This window comes from Lissotriton vulgaris, chromosome 2_1, assembly GCF_964263255.1.
Source record: "Lissotriton vulgaris chromosome 2_1, aLisVul1.2, whole genome shotgun sequence".
Taxonomy (NCBI): domain Eukaryota; kingdom Metazoa; phylum Chordata; class Amphibia; order Caudata; family Salamandridae; genus Lissotriton; species Lissotriton vulgaris.
The window spans coordinates 974,634,678-974,656,169 of record NC_141687.1 but is presented as its reverse complement, the minus strand read 5'-3'; positions in this window follow the sequence as shown (position 1 = coordinate 974,656,169).

The window sequence follows — 21,492 nt, the reverse complement described above, 5'->3', positions numbered from 1 at the left end:
AAAGGGAGCTACATAGGAGTCACTCAAATAGGGATAAGCCAATTCCATGGAAAAGCGTGCCAAGTCTTTTTTGAACTTCTCCACTTTGTTCAACAGAATGTTGTCATAATATTCTTTGTTCGTTTTATTTGCATCTTCCAAGTTCTTTTTGTAGATCACGGGCCGCACTGCTGCATTGATTTGACCCTCCAAAACTTGGATCTCTATCAATAAGGCATCAGCTGTTTTTTTTTTGCTGTTTTAATAATTAAAACCAGCCAGTCGCGGGTACACCGCCATCCAATCAATGCCCAATTTTTCAGGAATTCTTTATCTTTTAGAAAGAGTCTGGGTGCCGTAGTGACAATCAAGCCTGATGGTGCACATTTGCCATGTGGGTACTCATTCATAATCACACCGTGTAAAGAAATACGGGAGTGATTCTTCTTCAGGTTCAAAAGTTTAACCCAATCATCCTCTGTCGTGGGATTAGAGGTGGAGGGTAAATCATCTAATATGCTGGGGTTGTTACTTAAGATGGTATTTAAATCCTCATCATCAAATGCTAAACCACCAAAGTCCTCCATGGTGAGGAGCTGTGATAGACAAACAACTAAATAAATACAGTGGGTGAGCTAAATTGCACTACAACATTTGCTGTGTGGTGCTAGATAGAAAAACAAAGACCCGCAGCCGAAGCTGCTCCGTACAATATCATAACAACTCGTAAGAGAGGGTCCGAGGGAGGTGTTTAACGACCAAACAGGCAAATACCCCCTGTGTAACTACTTAAATAACAACAGAGCCTGTAGGCCAAGTGGTGCTGAGATACAAAAATTAACACTGGTGTAGTTGCACAAAAAGTACTAAGGTGAATCAAAAAGGCTATCAACTATTGCTGATTAAGTCCTATCAGCCCACCTGATGGCGGAGCCTCATCATGTAGGACTTCCGAACTTAGGTCTGTGTGCGATCGCCCAGTTGTATTTTAGCGACGCATCACTGGACCAAGGTACGGTCACCGCAATCGTTCGTACAGAAGGTGAGGCTGATATGTGCAGTGCAGAAATTAAATAAGGTGAAGTGTATTAAAATGGCTATCAAAGCAAACAAAGACCTTTAATAGTGTTTGCCTGGACGTCAGATTTAAAAATAGTGAAATGACAGTGTGAAAAAATCACTGTCTGACTTGCTTGGTAGAAATCCAAAAAGATCTATATAGGGCCAACATGTTTCTGCCTTACTGTGAAAAGTCACTGGCATTCGTCAGGGCCAAGCTCTTATCTGCTACTGCAAAGGCACTATCGTATGTGCTAGAATACTGAAAACTAGAAAATAAAAATAAGAGTGATCATTCAAGACCATCCTACCACATCTTCTTAGTATTGCTCTGATGATGCAATAGGTCTTTCCTGTATAAGAACGAGAAAAGGGGAGAGAACCATGTAGACATTGCATGTGTATAATCCTCAAAATTACATCTTCAGCAAATACTATGTAAAAGGTGTTATAACTGTGCAAAACCAGTGAAAATTCAAAATAAACTCAGACTGGACCATCACTACTTTGTGATAGTCACATACAAAGTGCATTGTGTTATGTCACCAAAAGTTAATCAATATACAAAAGTTTAACACTTACCCATCAGTATGTGGGAAGTAAACCTCACCTCACCCGGCAACTGCTCGGACGAATAAGGCACCGCTCTAAACATATAAAGACAATCTCTGTAATAGAGGCATGCCTTAAGGATAAGACCTCAGTGTACTGTTTAGAAACCCACTTATTTTCTTGTCTGTCTAAAACATGTACCCCACCGGTGTATCTGATGGCTGCATCGAACGACTAAGACATCTAGCCCCCTTCAATGTATTCAAGAAGGCGCTCCACAGTTGTACAATGGCACCTACTCATGCCTATGAAAACAGCTGAGTGATGTTGCTGTTTTAAACTAGTGGGAAAGTTCCCCCCATTCTTATCTGTTCCTCATGTAGAAGGGCCAAACTGCAAACTATTTAGCCCCTACTTGATGGCTGGTCCCCTAAATACGTACCCTGGTGGGGTAGGGCTGAGACTTTGAAGATGATGGTAACACCTCTGGTAAATTACCTGGCAAGTGTGCTACCAATGACCTATTCTGATGACTTCCTACATAAAGTAGAGAAACTGTTCGGTGCCTTTCTGTGGCAAGGGAAGAAACCCAGGATATCAATGAAGAAGCTGCAGCTAACTAAAGAAAAAGGCGGCCTGGGTCTCCCAAACTTCCGACACTCCCAAACAGCGGTCTTATGCAAACAGGGCACTCACTGGCTAAGCAGGGAGTCGGAGTATACCCCACTATGGGTAGATATTGAAAAATCCATAATGGGTACTATTCCACTACCGGCCCTACTCACCATGGATCTCGCGTATCTCCCCCATTCCATACATTTTGCTGAACACGAGAAGGGCGCTCCTGAGGCTTGACCAGTCGAACCATAAAGGCCTAAAGATTAAAAAGTCCACTTCCATAGCCCTATGGCATAACCCATCTTTAAAAATAAATGGGGTACCTCTTCAGTGGAATCACTGGTCCGCCAAAGGCATCAATATGGTAAGCGACCTCTTCGACATGAATGACCCCCTACCAATCTCTTCGATCCAAGCCACAAACGTCCTCGAACCAATAGACTTTTATGACTTCTTGAAACTTAAAACACTCTTGTCTGCTTGCTCCTTGACACCCTCTATACCATGGCTTTAGAGTTCTCTACCACATATCAATAAGGCAGGTCACTTCGTCTCGAGGGTATATAAAATGCTCCCCCCCCTTCCCCAGAAAGCACACAGACGAAATGAAATAAGATGGGAAGCTGAACCCAATACATCGGGTGCGACTCTAGACTGGGATGTAATACATACAACGGCCTTTAGGAATAAGGTTTCTCCTATATTGGCTCAAACTAAATTCATGTTAATTAACAGAACCTATTGGACACCTGAGAAGCTTTTCAAACTTCATTTAAGGGATGATCCCAAGTGTTAGAACTGTGATGCTGGGGTGGGAGACTTGGTACACATGATATTTGATTGCCCCACTTTGAGGAAATACTGGGATAGAATTTTTGATTGCATTGAGAATTTGTTTGGTATCAAACCTGCTAGAGAGTTTATCTATGTTCTTCTGGGAATGCTAGAGCCGAACTTGCCTAACGCTGTTGACCGTCAGCTCCTAGATCTGCTTCTCACTTTGGCATGCAAAGTTGTGTTATGCAAGTGGAAAAACACCTCTGAAGTGACATTCAAACTGTGGCAAGATTGGGTGTCCTTTCTGAGAGGGGCCGATAACCCAGCCCTACAATCATCCCCAGAGCGTGTCTCTCATAAAAAATTGTGGAAATCGCTTGATGCTTCCTCCTTTTCGTTTGACCCCCCGTAGGCCATACAGGTAGAAGTAACTCACGAATGTTGTAAATTCTTGTTCTTGGAGTTTGCATTTAGCCCTTTGCCCTACCTACCGTGAGTCGTCCATTGATGTTTCCAAGATGTGGGCCTAGATTGAAATAGACAACAAATATACCAATGTGTATGCAAATGAATATGCAACTGTATAAGTGTAATTAATGACCATCACCTGTTCTAGTTTCTTTTACTTTTGTTACGTTATGATAATGTATGGTATTGCTTTGTTTTTATTGTAATCAATGTCTCGTATGTAGTAACACGCATTTATTGTACCTATTGTATTTTATTGCACCTTATTGTACTGTCCTGTCTTCCTTTTCTTTTTCTTTTTTCTTGAATAAAAATGATTTGAATATAAAAAAAAGAAGTACAGAGAAATGACAAAGCTGTGTGTCTAGGCTGCTGCTCACCAACAACTGTGTGTAATCTCTTCTCCTGTTATTGCTGAATGGTGGCCATGTTGGATTGGGTGAAGGAGTGCCCCATGCATGCTGTGAAAAGTAATAATACTCCTTCAACTGAGGTTGCAGGACCAGCTGCATTACCCACTCATTCAATGTCATCTATCTGTTGCCTGCTCCATTTGCAAGATGGAACACAAATTACTGTGTGTACAATGGCCTAAACTCCTCGTGGTGTGATTATGTGGAGATTTTGCTGACCAGCAGCTATTCTCATTGGATCTCGCTACCTGTGCCTTCGTTCAAGTTAAACACTGCTAATGGCCCGTAAAGACAGATGTCTGTGCTCAAGGTACATTGGCACCCTAAATCTTTGCAGTATGCCAAATCAATCAGACCAGTTCCTTGGACCTACCACCGCTGTTTGTGTTTATGATACCACCTTCCACTTTCACAACCTATTCTGCTGTGAAGGGATGAAAATCATTCAATGTCTCCTTGCTTTTTCCCCTGACTATCCGACTGTTCTCATCAGTTGCACCAAGAGAGTGATCATCTTTTGCCACTTTTAGCAATGGAGCACTCTATATATTTACATAGAGTGCCCTCACACTCACTAAAGACCTAAAAGCTATTTCCACTGTGTAGATTCAGCTAAATGATTAAAATGTTTGCATCTTTGCTTGAGAAAATGATATAACATGTTTCATTGTTATTTTCCCTCTATTTTTGAAAATCTGGTTTAGTATTGAAATCAGCTTTTGATAATTGCAGAAGAAAACTAACCTTATAAATCTGTTCTTTGGACTGGCTGAGCCAGAACTGTCTTTAAACAAGTTCTGCTACTCACCACACCCCCTGAGCTGGAATACAAATCCTTGAATGAGAAAGAAAACAGCTCACAAGACACTAGCTTACCTCTGAGTTCAGGGAGGACAGGTTGGTGTTTACTACTTCTTGTCACATAATCATCAGGGCAAACAGTAGCCCAAACAATTCTTTTGACTTCCTGATCCCAAATAGGGCTGCCATGATCTGTTTACTTCATTCTCTGAACCGTCCTAGAACCCTTAGCTGCAAACCCAGTAAGAGATAGGACACTTTTGTTCCCAGACAGAGGAGGAAGGGTTCAGCCATATTGAATTCAAGGGGTATGCTAAAATTTGCAGTAGAACATAGAGGGAGTACTGTGACAGGTGATAGCCGTAGGATGAGAAAGTAGACAGGAGTAGGTATGGGTGGAAAATCCGTTTCGCTCGCGGATTTTGCGGATTTTCGGGAAATTCGCAATCCGCGAGATTCGCGAATCTCCCGCAAAATCCGCAAATCCGCGAGCAGCGGATTTTGCTCGCACTGTTTGCACTGTTCGCGTGAGTTCGCGGCTTCCCAGTACAACTTCGCGCCCCGCGAATAAGTGCTAAATTGCAGAAATACGATCTTAGCAAAACTGAAACTACTTACCAGGTTCAAAAGTTCAGGCTCATCATTAGTAGCCATTTCCTGTAGTGCTTCCTGAGGGGCCCCTCCAGAGTTCAGTTGCCAGTTGCAACTATTATGTGACCCTGCTCTGAACCTCAGAATAGTTACACATATGCCACAAAGGTCCTGAATTACAGCTAAGGGAGACAAGCAGGAGCCAGGCTGGAAGTTAAAATCCATTAATCAGCCCCTAATTCATTATTGTCAGTTGGGGCAGGGCAGGTGTTGTAACTAATTTTGCAACAATGAAAGCACTTAGCAAGTGCAAAAGATCACTAATCAGGGCGCACTAAGGAAGCAGGTGCCAGCTAAAAAAATATTCTGTGACACATTAATCAGCCCCAAATTAATTCAGGTCACTTGAGGCAGGGAAGGTGTGCTTTGCTTTGCCGAAAATAATGTACACTGGACAACCAGAGGGTGTGGTGATGAAACAGAGGGTGGCATGGGTGGGCCAGAGGGTGGCATGAGTAGTCAGAGAGTGGCAGTGGTGAAGAAGAGTGTCCCAAACAGGCTGGACACGTAGAAACAACAAGGTAAGTTCGCAAATTGCGAAATTGTAAAAACCCTCGCGAACTGGCAGAAACACGGGCGAACACAAAAAAAAAAAAATCCGCAAACTCGCGGGAATTCGCGGATTTTGCGGATTGCGAGTTCGCAAATCCGCAAAATTCGCGAACGCGAGATTCGCAAAATTCGCCCATGCTTAGACAGGAGTGAGATAGGTAGAAATGTCTAAATAGTGATTAGCACACAGGATAAGATTAGCACCTCACCCCACCTCCTCAGATCATTCCAGGACCCATAGAGATTCCACCTGAAGAAGAAGGCCCAGTTGCAACAATAGAAGACTCCTGATTCTAGCTGAAAGAAAAGGACTCAAGGACTGCTGAGTCATCCTGACACCCAGGTCCTCAAAATTCTCTCCAAGGGTCAAATTGTTGGCATTCTGTTTGGCAGCTTCATGCACACCACAAAAAGAAGGACTTCTGAAAACAAGAAGGCCAAAATGACCACACAGGCTTGGACCCTGCAGGGCACTGGCTCAAAAAAGATCTAGCTTCAAGAATCCTGTCTTGCGAACTTTGGGACTGAAAGACTGACCAGAAAAAACTTTCCCAGCAGTTGAATAAAAGTGAAACTAGATAAGCAAAGAATATGGAAAACCCTAGTCCCCATGCCAACAAATGGAATTACCTTTTGCCCATTGCAGACATGAGCCACTCCACAAACTCTAAATGAGGCCCTAATTCTGATGGTAAAAGCTTGAACTTGGGCAATTTAACCCACAAAGTGAACCTGATGACTACAAAAGTCATATTTGTCTCATTTGGAGCTTTGGACAGCAACATCAACAGCTTCAGCAGGCACTTCTTTGCTGTCATATCTGAATTTCAGAACCCTTGCCAGCCTTAGCCTTGGACCTTGACCCACTGGAGTATTTTGACTTCTATTTCCGAGACTAAGGTGTCAATTACGATCACGTTCGGGGGAGCTCCGAAACAGATTTGGGTTTTCCAAATCCGATTCGGAACCCTTATTTCCAACCGAATCGTACACAGTTCCGAATGACCAATCATGATGATTGGAAACCATTAGGGCTGTCTGAATCGGTTCCAAATGGCATTCAGACAGGTCGAGCCTTTTGGTGCCGAATCATACAACTCCATGGACTCTGTTTCGGAGCGAGCAATTACAATGACCGATTCGTACAGCCATTCAAATTCGGTTTGCCCGAAACAAACCTGCTGTCGGAATCTGTCTTTGGGGGCCCAAAGCAGGCCCCCCTTAACCAGCGGCCCTCTGAATCGTGTCTGTAAGGGTACCCATGGGTCCCCTCTTCCCAACCATGTACAGTGTGGCAGGCACTATAGGGTGCCCAACACAGTATGCACGATTTTCCACAGCCATCCCATACATCAATGGGAGCCTGTGTTCACATTTGGAACACAGGCTCCCATTGGGAGTCCAACTGAATCGTATCAGGAAGCATCCGGATGCACCCAATCGCTCAATTGAAATCCCCCAATCTGAGTCCTTCGGGAAGCATTCCAGACCCGAATAGGTCAGAATGCTTTCCGGACGAGATCGTAATCGGCCCCTGAGTCTGTTAGACCTGGCATTCTTGGCATGGTGTCCCTTGATTTCTGCCTTCATATCTCCTGTTTTGCTGAGTACATTTTTGCTGGTGTTAAGACTCTGGGCACTGTACCGCTGCTGCAAAAACAACAGTTGACGGACAGAATGCAGAACAATGTCATACATTCACCCCAGTACAGAGATCTGGGCCTAAATCCACCGTTTTTTTGTACTCCACACCACCCCAGTTCAGACATGGCCATATGCAAATCAGCCTTGAACCTGTGCCTCAAGGGAACAGTCCGACCCGAACTGCCAAGCCATGTCTTCCCTGGACCGGAATCAAGCATCCTAGGACCGGTTTCTGGCTATCAGCCGTAATCAGCCAGGATAGCTTGACTCCGGTGGTGTGGAGAGCATGCGACTCACGTCTGGGCATACCCGTCCCACTCGGGGTAACAAATGCAACAACAACAGTTGTTGAATAGAATGCAGAACAATGTCTTATATTCACCCCAGTACAGAGATCTGGGCCTAAATCCATCATTTTTTTGCACACAGCACCACCCCAGTTCAGACATGGCCATATGCAAATCTGCCTTGACCCTGTGCCTCATGGGAACAGTCCAGCCCGAATTGCCAAGCCATGTCTTTCCTGGACTGAAATCAAGCATCCTAGGACCGGTTTCTGGCTATCAGCCGTCATCAGCCAGGATAGCTTGACTCCAGTGGTGTGGAGAGCACGGGACTCACGTCTGAGCATACCTTCTCACTCGGGGTAACAAATGCAAAAACAACAGTTGATGGACAGAATGCAGAACAATGTCATACATTCACCCCGGTACGGAGATCTGGGCCTAAATCCATTGTTTTTTTGCACTCCACACCACCCCAGTTCAGACATGGCCATATGCAAATCAGCCTTCACCCTGTGCCTCATGGGAACAGTCCAGCCGAACTGCCAAGCCATGTCTTCCCTGGACCGTAATCAAGCATCCTAGGACCGGTTTCTGGCTATCAGCCATCATCAGCAGGATAGCTTGACTCCAGTGGTGTGGAGAGCACGGGACTCACGTCTGAGCATACCCGTCCCACTCGGGGTAGCAAATGCAAAAACAACAGTTGATGGACAGAATTCAGAACAATGTCATACATTCACCCCATTACAGAGATCTGGGCCTAAATCCATCGTTGTTTTGCACTCCACACCACCCCAGTTCAGACATGGCCATATGCAAATCAGTCTTGACCCGGTGCCTCATGGGAACAGTCCAGTTCGAACTGCCAAGCCATGTCTTCCCTGGACCGGAATCAAGCCTCCTAGGACCGGTTTCTGGCTATCAGCCGTCATCAGCCAGGATAGCTTGACTCCAGTGATGTGGAGAGCATGGGACTCACGTCTGAGCATACCCGTCCCACTCGGGGTAACAAATGCAAAAACAACAGTTGATGGACAGAATGCAGAACAATGTCATACATTCACCCCAGTACATAGATCTGGGCCTAAATCCATTGTTTTTCTGCACTCCACACCACCCCAGTTCAGACATGGCCATATGCAAATCAGCCTTGACCCTGTGGCTCATGGGAACAGTCCAGCCCGAACTGCCAAGCCATGTCTTCCCTGGACCGGAATCAAGCCTCCTAGGACCGGTTTCTGGCTATCAGCCGTCATCAGCCAGGATAGCTTGACTCCAGTGATGTGGAGAGCATGGGACTCATGTCTGAGCATACCCGTCCCACTCTGGGTAACAAATGCAAAAACAACAGTTGATGGACAGAATGCAGAAAAATGTCATACATTCACCCCAGTACATAGATCTGGGCCTAAATCCATTGTTTTTCTGCACTCCACACCACCCCAGTTCAGACATGGCCATATGTAAATCAGCCTTGACTCTGTGCCTCATGGGAACAGTCCAGCCCGAACTGCCAAGCCATGTCTTCCCTGGACCGGAATCAAGCCTCCTAGGACCGGTTTCTGGCTATCAGCTGTCATCAGCCAGGATAGCTTGACTCCGGTGGTGTGGAGAGCATGCGACTCACGTCTGGGCATACCCATCCCACTCGGGGTAACAAATGCAAAAACAACAGTTGATGAATAGAATGCAGAACAATGTCTTATATTCACCCCAGTACAGAGATCTGGGCCTAAATCCATCATTTTTTTGCACTCAGCACCACCCCAGTTCAGACATGGCCATATGCAAATCTGCCTTGACCCTGTGCCTCATGGGAACAGTCCAGCCCGAATTGCCAAGCCATGTCTTTCCTGGACTGAAATCAAGCATCCTAGGACCGGTTTCTGGCTATCAGCCGTCATCAGCCAGGATAGCTTGACTCCAGTGGTGTGGAGAGCACGGGACTCACGTCTGAGCATACCCGTCTCACTCGGGGTAACAAATGCAAAAACAACAGTTGATGGACAGAATGCAGAACAATGTCATACATTCACCCCAGTACAGAGATCTGGGCCTAAATCCATCGTTTTTTTGCACTCCACACCACCCCAGTTCAGACATTGCCATATGCAAATCAGCCTTTACCCTGTGCCTCATGGGAACAGTCCAGCCCGAACTGCCAAGCCATGTCTTCCCTTGACGGGAATCAAGCATCCTAGGACCGGTTTCTGGCTATCAGCCGTCATCAGCCAGGATAGCTTGACTTCAGTGGTGTGGGGAGCATGGGACTCACATCTGAGCATACCCGTCCCACTCGGGGTAACAAATGCAAAAACAACAGTTGATGAACAGAATGCAGAACAATGTCATACATTCACACCAATACAGAGATCTGGGCCTAAATCCATCGTTTTTTTGCACTCCACACCACCCCAGTTCAGACATGGCCATATGCAAATCAGCCTTCACCCTGTGCCTCATGGGAACAGTCCAGCCGAACTGCCAAGCCATGTCTTCCCTGGACCGTAATCAAGCATCCTAGGACAGGTTTCTGGCTATCAGCCGTCATCAGCAGGATAGCTTGACTCCAGTGGTGTGGAGAGCACGGGACTCACGTCTGATCATACCCGTCCCACTCTGGGTAACAAATGCAAAAACAACAGTTGATGGACAGAATGCAGAACAATGTCATACATTCACCCCAGTACATAGATCTGGGCCTAAATCCATTGTTTTTCTGCACTCCACACCACCCCAGTTCAGACATGGCCATATGCAAATCAGCCTTGACCCTGTGCCTCATGGGAACAGTCCAGCCCGAACTGCCAAGCCATGTCTTCCCTGGACCGGAATCAAGCCTCCTAGGACCGGTTTCTGGCTATCAGCTGTCATCAGCCAGGATAGCTTGACTCCAGTGGTGTGGAGAGCATGGGACTCACGTCTGAGCATACCCGTCCCACTCGGGGAAACAAATGCAAAAACAACAGTTGATGGACAGAATGCAGAACAATGTCATACATTCACCCCAGTACAGAGATCTGGGCCTAAATCCATCATTTTTTTACAGCTCCTAACCAGTGCTAAAGGGCATGTACTTTCTGCTTATAACATGTTGACAATGGCTTATCCACAATTGGCATATGTAATTTACTTATAAGTCCCAAGTAAGGTGCATTATATATGCCAAGGACCTGTATATTCAACGCTACTAGTGGGCCTGCAGTACTGATTGTGCCACCCACGCAGTAGCACTTTAAACATGGCTCAGTCCTGGCACTAAGAGCACATGTGTGCAATTTTGAACAGCCATTTCGACCGGTCAAGTTAAACCACTTGCCTGGCCCAAAGCTTCCATTTTATTACATGTAAGTCTCACCTAAGGTAGGCCATAAGTGGCCCCATGGGCAGGGTGCTGTATATTTAAAAAGTATGACATGTACTTTTATGTCTTCCACGCACTGGTAGTGAAACACTCTTAAATTTGTATTTCACTACTGCAAGGCCTCTTTCTCTATCATAGGATAACATTTGGATTACCTTACAACATTTTATAAGTGCTATTTCCAATTGGGAAGATATTGGACCCTCAAGTTTGGTTTCTTTGGAATCACAATTTAAAAACACAACATATGTTGAAGTCTGAGTTTAAATTGTAATTCTAAAATTGTCACTTTTAGAAAGTTGCCATTTTCTTACTTTATCCATTTGATGCCTGTTGCTTGTGTCTGATTGCATGCATAGGTTAGGTGATAGCTGGCAATTCCTTCTAGTCAGCCACACACAAAGGGAGCTTATGTGTTACTTGATGGCCATCTGCGTCCTTATGGGCCATTCTGGGCCGGATGGGAGGGAAAAGCTGGACATAGCCTCACATTTACATTTGAATAGGCTGTATCCTGGGCCCACATAAAGGTCTGCATAGCACCCTGTACTGAGTCTGGAGCCAGGGCAGGAAGGGCAGTGACTCTTCAGCCATCAAAGGCATCTCTTTGAAGTCTATCCCGCTTCAAAAGCCCAAACATACTGTCCCTCAGACACCACCACTTCCTTACGCTTCTGGACCCGTGGATACTCTACCAGGAAGAAGGACTGCTGTGCTGCTGAAGGTACTACCACCCTGCTGGACTGCTACTCTGCTGGACTCCTTCTTTGTGATGTTGAGCTGCTACCTTCTTGCCTGGGTGAGAAGGTCCGGACCCATATCACTTGAACCCAGAACCAGAGTGATTCCAAGGGCTTGCTGACTTTCTCTCGATTAAAGTCTCAGGGAAATAAAAGATATCCAACTCACCTGCTACAGCACCTAGACTCTGCCATCTGTGAGTCTGCCCTGCTAAGTAATGCCACGCATCGCAGTCTACACAAGGACTCTCTACTAGAGCAGCTCCTCCACTGCGGCTGCTTCGCCAAAGATGCAGGTATTGACTCCAATGCATCGTCAACTGCAAGGCACATCAACTCCATTCTCAAAGCATCATCGCTGCTGCGTGGCTGAAACTGACTCATCGCCTTCCTTTGTGGACCGTTGACACATAGCCTCGCCTGCACTCTGCATTTCTTCCTCAATATCGACGCAACCAAGGTACTACACAGCAGACCAAGGCTGATCCCTTATCCCACCGGCGCTCCAGCATGGTTAGCCTGAACGTTTGGACTTTACCCAGTCTAGCGCAACTATATTTCAGTTTTTTCTTTAAAAAATCATAACTCCGAGACCATCTATTGGATTGTTGTCATGTTGGTCTTGTTTTGTTCATAAAATTAAACTTTATTTTTCTAACTAGGTGTTTTGCTTTTTTGTGTGGTGTTTTCACTGTTTCACTGTTTGTAGTGTTGCACAAATACTTTACACATTGCTTATTAAGTTAAGCTTGACTGCTCTGTGCCAAACCACCAGGGGCTGCGCACAGGTTAATTTAGGGTGTGTTTGTGACCTACCCTGACTAGGATTGTGGTTCCTGCTTGAACAGGGTGCATATCTCTGCCAACCAAAAATCCGATTTCAAACATGGATCAATGTAAAAACTTTAACCTGGACAACCTGCTTGGTGTATGCAAACTCTGCTTCATGGGAGTTGGCTTGCATTGGCACCTAGGTCCCAGTTAACCCTGAACTGTGTTTTCCAATGGTTCTGTACAGAAACAGGGGCAGCACTTCTTAACAACCACCTGGAACAAGCGGCAATTAACACATAGAACAACGATCCTATGTGGCTAAATACATTGTTTAAAAATTAAGAAAGAATAAATATGTGATTACATCAATTCTGTACCACTGAAATAAGGACAAGTGTGCAAGAAAAATAACAACACACTTAGCAGTTATGGAAAACATTTACTGCTTCATCTTAAGTATGCGGTGCTCACAAGCTGTCACACAGTGATCTAAAAAGCAGAGATTACAGTGTGTGTAAAAAAAGGCAGGACTCTGCAGTCACATTAATTAGGTATAAATGTTGCTGTCAATAGCGAATGGGTCACTGGTTGAATAAATCCACATATTGCTCCATTTGCTGTATATGTTGACAACACTTCAACTCTAAGCAACTACTGGGCCATCATTAGGACAATAGGAATTTGAAAGACGCCACAAGCATTGTACTAGCAAAAATAACAATACGTGGTTAGAATATTAATCATGCAAAGTGTGCGTGAAAGTATGTGTGGCAGTAGGCTATGTACTATTGCTGACTTGTTTGATGTGGAAAGTTAGAAAAATGCAGAAATAGCTAGTCAAGCACCAGAGAGACCAAGAAATATCTGACACCTTAGCCCTGATGTGATAACTTATTTGTAATGTAAAAAGAAATCATGTAACAGTTGTAAAATAGGAGTATAATATTATCAACAAAGTAATAAATGATCATAAAATAGTGGTTGGAGAACCCCTGTCTTATTATAATCCAAAAATTGCCACTTACTCGAAAAAAAGCAAGTCAGTAATAGTAAGTAGCAATCTTACACACTTAGGGGCCTATTACGATGTCGTTCTTAAGGACGACATCATCGGTTTCAATTCCGACTGGCTGATTTTGATTCATCCGGTCGGAATTGAAACCAGCCAGGCATTTTGGCTGGCTTCCGATGGGCTCAAGGAGCTGGTTTACGCCATCCAGATTACAATGCACGGTTTCCGGCAGGATTTACAAGCCAGCCTTTCCGAGATGGAAACCCTGTAGTAAAGCTTGCTGGGGGTCTTTGCAGCCTCTGGTTGATGGTTGAGGGGGCACCTATGTACTATGACCAGTTTACGCCTGTTACACATTCTTTCATAATGAGGCTGTCTGGACCGCTTACCAGAGTTCAGACGGTCCTGTTTCCGAGATGGTGTCGGGCGGACGCCAGTTCACCCGACTTCGTAATAGGCCTCTTAATGTCACACACACTTTGCACACTTAAAATTCGAACCAAATTACTTCCTATTTTTGTTAGTATGTGGTTCCCACCGTCGTGATGTTGACCCAGTAATTACCCAGGGTTAAAACGTCATTGACATATACAACAAATGGAGCTATTCTGTATTGACAGTGCAACTTATAACTACTTAATGTGTCTCTAGTGGCCTGCTGCTTTTAAATACACTGTATTATAGTAATCCCTTATTTCATTGCCTTGTTCCTACTTAGAGGTCTCCCCATTCACCAGCTCATAGCTACCAAATGTCCTTATTATGACTATGGTATTACTGCATCTCCTGTTAATCTTGATTCAGCTTCAAACACTATTTCTAATTGATACTTTTAACCACAGATTTCTCACCAAGCAAATATCCCCAAGTGTCTGACTGGATCCAGATGTTTTCACAGCATGGACCCCACGTGTTAGTAGGTGGCATCATGCAGCTAAGCGTTGGCCTTGTTCCACTTCACAAATGACAATGGAGCCACATACAGGTTCAGCTGCAAGAAAACACCATTCTGTTGGACCACATAAGAAAATTATGAGGCAACTTCACAAGTAAGTTTTAAAATTAACTTAACTACAATGTAACCTAACATAATTTTAAATCACAAATATATAAAGTACTACACTCTCTCTTTTATTATGTATACTAATCCTTTGATACTAAAGAAACTGAATGCTGGACATCCCAAAAGCCTACTCCACACTTGAAAACCTGGTAGAAAAAGAGTTTCAAAGTAAGTAAAATAAAACAGTTATAAACATAAAATAACTCCTATCCATTAAATTTAAACTTAAACACCGACGCCCAATAAAGCTGCGTTATTAACAGGAAATTAAAATAAACATTATCTTACCAACTTAAAAGTGAAGCCCATCTGACCCAAATCTCGACAACAAAGGCAAACAAAAGAAAATCAAGTATCTTTTAAAGTAATAGCACATATGTAAGTATAAAATGTAAAGTAATTGCTTGTATGTTTTAATTAAATTAGGTAACATAAACAGTTTTTGCAAAAGCATTCATTTTAAAAGTATGCTATTTTCAGACAGAAAAGCAGAAAGAGCCACATATATCACATCACAAAAAGGCAAACAATTGCTTTTGCACATGGGATACAGCCAGAAAACATGATATTGCAATTAACTTCTGAGAACACAACCACCCCACAGATGTTCCATAGATTGAAGTAAGATACATACTTCAAGATTTTAAATAGGCAAGCACTAGTTCCCAAGCACCCATTACCACAATTTCAAAATACACACTCCCTAAAGTATCTGAGCATATTAGAGGTCAGCTGTCAACAATTCATACTTTAAAATGGCTAATATTACATACTAAAAAAGCCAGAAGTCACAAACTTGCAGCTCCTAGACGATACCCAGGCATACGGATTCCAGGACCCCTTACAACTACAAATAACGATCAATGCTTCCTCCTACACAATAATCACAGCACCAGTAGAAGAATAATCATATTTGCAACTGAAAATAACTCCTAGGACTAAGACAATGTGAAACGTGGATGATGTACAGAACTTTTAAAATGTGTTCTCAACCAGAGATTGAGGCCATCAGCGAAGCCATGTTAAAAACCCTAGGCACCTTTCAGCTTCCTCTGGTATGTCTTTGGGTCCCATGGATCCATAGAGACCTTCAGTCGGCTACCACTGGTGGATCCATCCTGTGCAGCATCTGTGCCTCTGGAACAAGTCTCCCATTCATCTCCCACTCTGGAGCTGACTTAAAACCTGGTGCAAAGATCCATGCCGGTTCCTGCCACTTTGATGCTGGCACTGATGCCGCCAAATGAAGACACCATTCCTATTGTCTTGGCTGACTCCAAACTAAATCTGACTCCACCTTGACTGATGTCACGTCCCTGAGTTGGTTCTAATGTGTCCGGCCTCAGTTTATTCTGATTTGAACAAAATATTGCCTTTACCTCCGGCGCTCCAGCAACTTTTTTAATCAGTCTCTGTCCAAAGCCGATCACCTTATGCTTACGGTGGCTATGATGAGGATGAATTACCCCACAATATGATGATGACAGTTTCTACTGGCTTCTCAATAGAAGAGACAACCACATTTACTCTTGTCCTCAGACACACAGCTGATGTCTTAGACTTAGAGTTACCTTCTATTGGGGTAAAAAAATAATGTACTCTCAGACATTTTTCAATCCCATATTATGGGACATAATTGCCAAACATCTTCTTTGCAGTCCTGGAAGAATTTTAAGAAAATTTAGCACAAAATATTCAGGATGGTCAGGATGCAGCAAAACATGGTATCAGATCAGGAATGAGCACTGCTGATTACTTAGGCAGAGTAGTCAGAACTAGTGTGGTGCTCAAATGCGATTCAATAATGAGATCTACAGACTTCTCTGGAGCCATACAGTTGTTACTTATGGATGTGCCTTTTAACAGGTCTCGCCTGTTTGGCAAGAAGATTGATTTCACATTGGAGTGCTTCAAAGAAAGCAGAGTCAGAGCATGCTCCTTGAGCCTCTCTATGCCTTCAAGGCAGTATCCTCAACAGTTTCACCCCAGTTTCAAGACCTAGCCAGGGATTTGGCATACAGTAAGCACCATTGCCAATCGCCAGTGCAAGAAGTACCACTTTTATTATGTTTTTGGGTCTCCCCTCCGGATTAACGAGTCCAGGACATTTGGTATGCCCACTGTTTCAGCCTTGATCCTGGGTCTCAGTGTGACTGAGGCTTTTTGACCTATTGGCTGCCAGCATCATACTTAACGACCATGCCAGATAGCATATGCAGTCTCTGCAGTGGGATCTGAAGTCTCAGGGGGGGCAGAACCAAGGGATATCATCCAGGTTATGGAGGAGACTGGAAACTTAGCAGTGGTTGTTGAACTGCATTGGACCAGTGGCAGAGCCCTCTCCCTACCCCATCCAGAACTGATGGTGTAACAGATGCATAACTGCTGGGTTGGGAAGTTCATATGTGAGCGGTGGAGATCAGAAGGCTTTAGTCTCTAGTGGAGACCCAACTCAACATCAACTTGCTGGAGTTGTGAGCAATTCACCTTGAAAACGTTCCTACCTCTATCAAAGGGAGGCTGGTTCAGGGCCTCACAGACAACACTACTGCCAATGAGCATTGCAACAAACAGGGCATGGTGAGGTCCTGTGCCAGAGGACCTCACCGTGCCTCGTGTGTTGCAATGCCACATGGTATTGCAACACACAGGACGAGTGCCTCTGGAACTAGCAGAATCGTCACAGCATTTCCCTGTCCGTGCACCACCAAGCAGTATCTTTACATGCAAGAGAAGTCAAACTGAATCAGTGATGCCAAGAGATCATAAATGGCAGTTGCACCTGAAGGTGGCAAAGGGCATCTTGTAGTAATGGGGTGAACACTGGCGCAATCCTTTCGCCTCTGTAGGGAATGCTCATTGTCAGCACCTTTGCATGCTGGAGTTCCCAAGAATAAAAGGAACAAATGATGGACGGAAGGAACAAATGATGGAAGGAATGCTGAACATTCAACCCCAGTCACAAAGATCTGAGGTTAATCTATCATTCTTTTGCTCATAGCGCCACCCCAGTTTGGACCCAGCCATATGTAAATCTGTCTTGACCCTGTTCCTTATGGGAACAGCCCTGCCAGTCAAGTCCTCCCTGGACTTTAAACAAGCATCCTGAGACCAGTTTTGGGGCCTCACTCCTCATCAGCCAGGCTAGCTTGAATTCATTGGCGCAGTGAGCAAGGGACCCACGTCTGGGCATACCCTACCACTTAGGGCAACAAAAGCAAAAGGAACAAATAATGGGTGGAATGCTGAACAATGCAAACATTCACCCCCAGTCGCAAAGATCTGGGTTTAATCCATTGTTCTTTTGCTTACCACGCCACCCCAGTTTGGACCGAGCCATATGCAAATCAGTCTTGACCCTGTTTCACATGGGAACAGTCCAGCCCGATCTGCCAAGCCGGGTCCTACCTGGACTGGAAACAAGCATCCGGTGACCAGTTTCTGGACATCAGCCCTCAACAGCCAGGCTTGGCATTCCCAAGATTGCTCTTTCTTGGAGATGCAATCCACCTAGAGTGAAGCATGTGACTCCATGTTTGCCTTCCTTTATCTGCCTCTTCTACTTGAGTTCTGTAGAAAATCGGAAATGATTGGGCCCAAATAACGAGTAATAATGCGAAATGCAAATCTGTGATTTCATTTGACATTTTAGCCTGAAATGCATCCTCATGTCAATTTTTGGCGTGAGGATGCATTTAACAAATGTACAGAGAACAACCACTCGTGAATGACAGGTTTCTTGCAAAACTATGCAAAGTGTAGCAACTTTGTAATTATGGGAATTTCTTTTAATAAGTGTAAAGTGAACTTCCCAAATGTTCCTAATTCATTCCAGTATAATTAAAGTTTACGCCTAGGCCCAACAAGTTTGTGAACTGAAGTAGCACCTGTAAGATGGCCCCTTTGGAGGCCAAACTGTTTGATCTATTATAGTTTGTTTTGTCTTTGGCCCAGCAAGGACTTGTGGTTGGCATTTTCAAAGTTAATTTGTTGGGTCTTACATCCATGTGACAGACCATCCAACTGTGTTTAAATCAACTGTTGTGATGATATTTTATAAAATTTGTACTCTTTTTTTCCACTGTAATCTGTTTTTGAAGCCGGAGAGAGAACTTAATTTGATCCTCACTTTTCTTATGTGCACCCCCTTGAACCGTAATGGTGTCCATTACGTCACCTGCCTCTGAAGACCATCTTGGATATCTGTCAGACTACAATTTGGATGTCAGAGTGGAATGGTCTTTTTCTGTATCTAAACCAGTCCCAAACTAGATATCAACAGACTGGCACATCTGATTGATTGTTGGGTCACACATCTGAGTATGTAGACAATGTCAAGAAAGAAACTGCCCTCAGCATACAGGGGTGGGTGGCCCTTTTATGTGGCTGCGACCATTATTTCTGTGGCAAATTTTATTTTAATCCTTAATTTGTGCCCTGGTATATCCCTTCGTGTTGAGAGGGAATTAATTATTGTAGCATAAGAAGAAAATGAAACCTGATGGAGGGTTTATCTTTAGATTTTGAGAATTTCTGTGCTTAAGCACTGAATCTCAATTGAGAACATGGCATCAAAAGATCACGGTTTTAGAGGCGTGTGCGACAACTTGTCAATTATAGGATGTGTATAACAATGCCATTTTTGGAGAGTCCCAAAATGTTTACACTTTGGGGCATTTGGTGATAATGTATATTTTACTCTTCATGCTAGACAGGACATTGTTGTATTGCTTTCTAATGTGAGGAGTAAGTATGTGGCAGGAGACTTGGTATAAAGAATGTGAGCCTCATTCCAAGTCCCCTTGTATTTCCCATAATTCAGATGGGCACTGGTAATAGGAGTTGCATCGGAATTACGAGACTCACAGTAGCCCTGCTGTTCTTTTGTGTTTCACCAGCTCATTTCCGCTGCTGAAAGCTGCTGAAACGTCTGGGTGAAAATCGGGGATAAAATGAGGAATTTACCGGGGCCATCAGCTGCAATATTCGTAATTCTCCTGGTAAATCCACATTTCTCAGGTGATTCTCAACAATACATTTATGATCCCAGTTACCACCCTAAAATTGCCAATTCCATGGTTATTGATAATTTGCGGAAGGTGGAATTCCAGACCCATTCAGTGCTTAATTTGTACGGGTTTTGCCAGTGTTCGGCACCCGCACCTGTTTCGAGTCAGTCTATTTTTTTTTTAAAACATACTTGAGCAAAGTGTTTAAAAAATATAACATACAATGAAAAAAATAATATCAGGGTACGCATGCCATTCCTGCAGCTTTAAATCACCTGCCACACATAGTTCAAATTATATAGGTTTGTAATGGTAAGTAGGTATTGTTGGTACCCTTGTTTAGCAGGTCTGGTTGCACCATAGGTGATGCAGGCTGAGGTAGCATTCTGACAAATCGGGGACTGGCACTTATTTTATTCCCTTTCCTTTTCAGTGTCTGTAAACGTATCTGGCTGGGGCCAAGGCGGGGGCATTTTCTGAAGCTTAAAGAGCAATTTTATGGAGGCACTTTTTGCTTTCAGTTTCTAAACAGAAATCTGTGCATACTTCTACAGACACTTCAACACTGTAGCTATACAGAGAGGATGACTTCATTAGAGCCACAAAGGGGAAGAGAGGGATTCCGGGTAAAGATGCAACCTCCCGACTTAAACTAATTATCACTATGAGTATCCAACCACCAAAAATACTTAGGATAGGAAAGAGGAGAAGCCTATCGGGTATCAACCACTTAATTGTGGGGAAGGAAGCAATTCCTTTCGTTCATGTAACCCTCACACACTCTAGTAGTGTCAAGCTTTTATCATCAGGTTCACCCTGAGTCCTAAAGTTCAGGGTGGGCTCGACCGTATTTCAGGGAGCTCTTGAAGAATATGGCCAGGGGGTATAAAGATTAAAACTCCTCCTACAGGTTTATTATGGAACTGTAGAGGAAAATAAAAAAAATTAAAAACAAGAAGCGTTGTAAGGAAATTTATGGTCCTATGACCCTAGTGCCAACATGCTTTGGTCCGCAAAAATAAGTGGCCCAATCGGGTCCCGGACTATCTTCAGGGCAAAAAGGTGTAGTCCTTCCTGGTTAGAGTATCATAGGATTTTCCTATTGATGTATTTATATTAAGGAACAGGTAGCTGCTCCTCAATCACAACGGAAAACCCGCCCGTTGGATAATGGTCACTCTGAGGTTCCGTGACAATTGTAAGTGGTGTTTTCGACTCGCACGAATATGGTCGAGTCTGGTATCTATGAACCGCAAATGACGAGTTTAGTAAGTATGCGCAGTTTCGCTGTGCTAACTTAAACCGTTCGTTTGTTATGTGGGTTTTTCATCTGTACCCACGGGTTCCATCTTAGATACGGCATCCATTTTGTCTCTTGCCCTCAAGTAGTCAGCGAACGGACGCTGTCCGCTTCGCGACCCTGGGACTCCCAAGATATTTGCGGAAGACACATGTTCGTTGTAAGTGTCTTTATGACGAGGGGGGTGCTACTGTAAGGCAGGTGGCGCCGCTCGAGGCTCATCTTGCCTCGCAGGCTTATTGTCTCAGCCGTGCATCTCATTAGGCACGTCCCTTTGATGCCTGTATCTCGTGCTTTCCGATACCTCCCCTTTTTACACCCTTTCCGATCTCCCCACTGTCTCCGTCTTCCTTTGCACCTGTCTTTGTTCCTATTTCCGATCTACTTTACTGCTGATTGGAATTTGCTAATGGTGGGAAGATGGGTTTT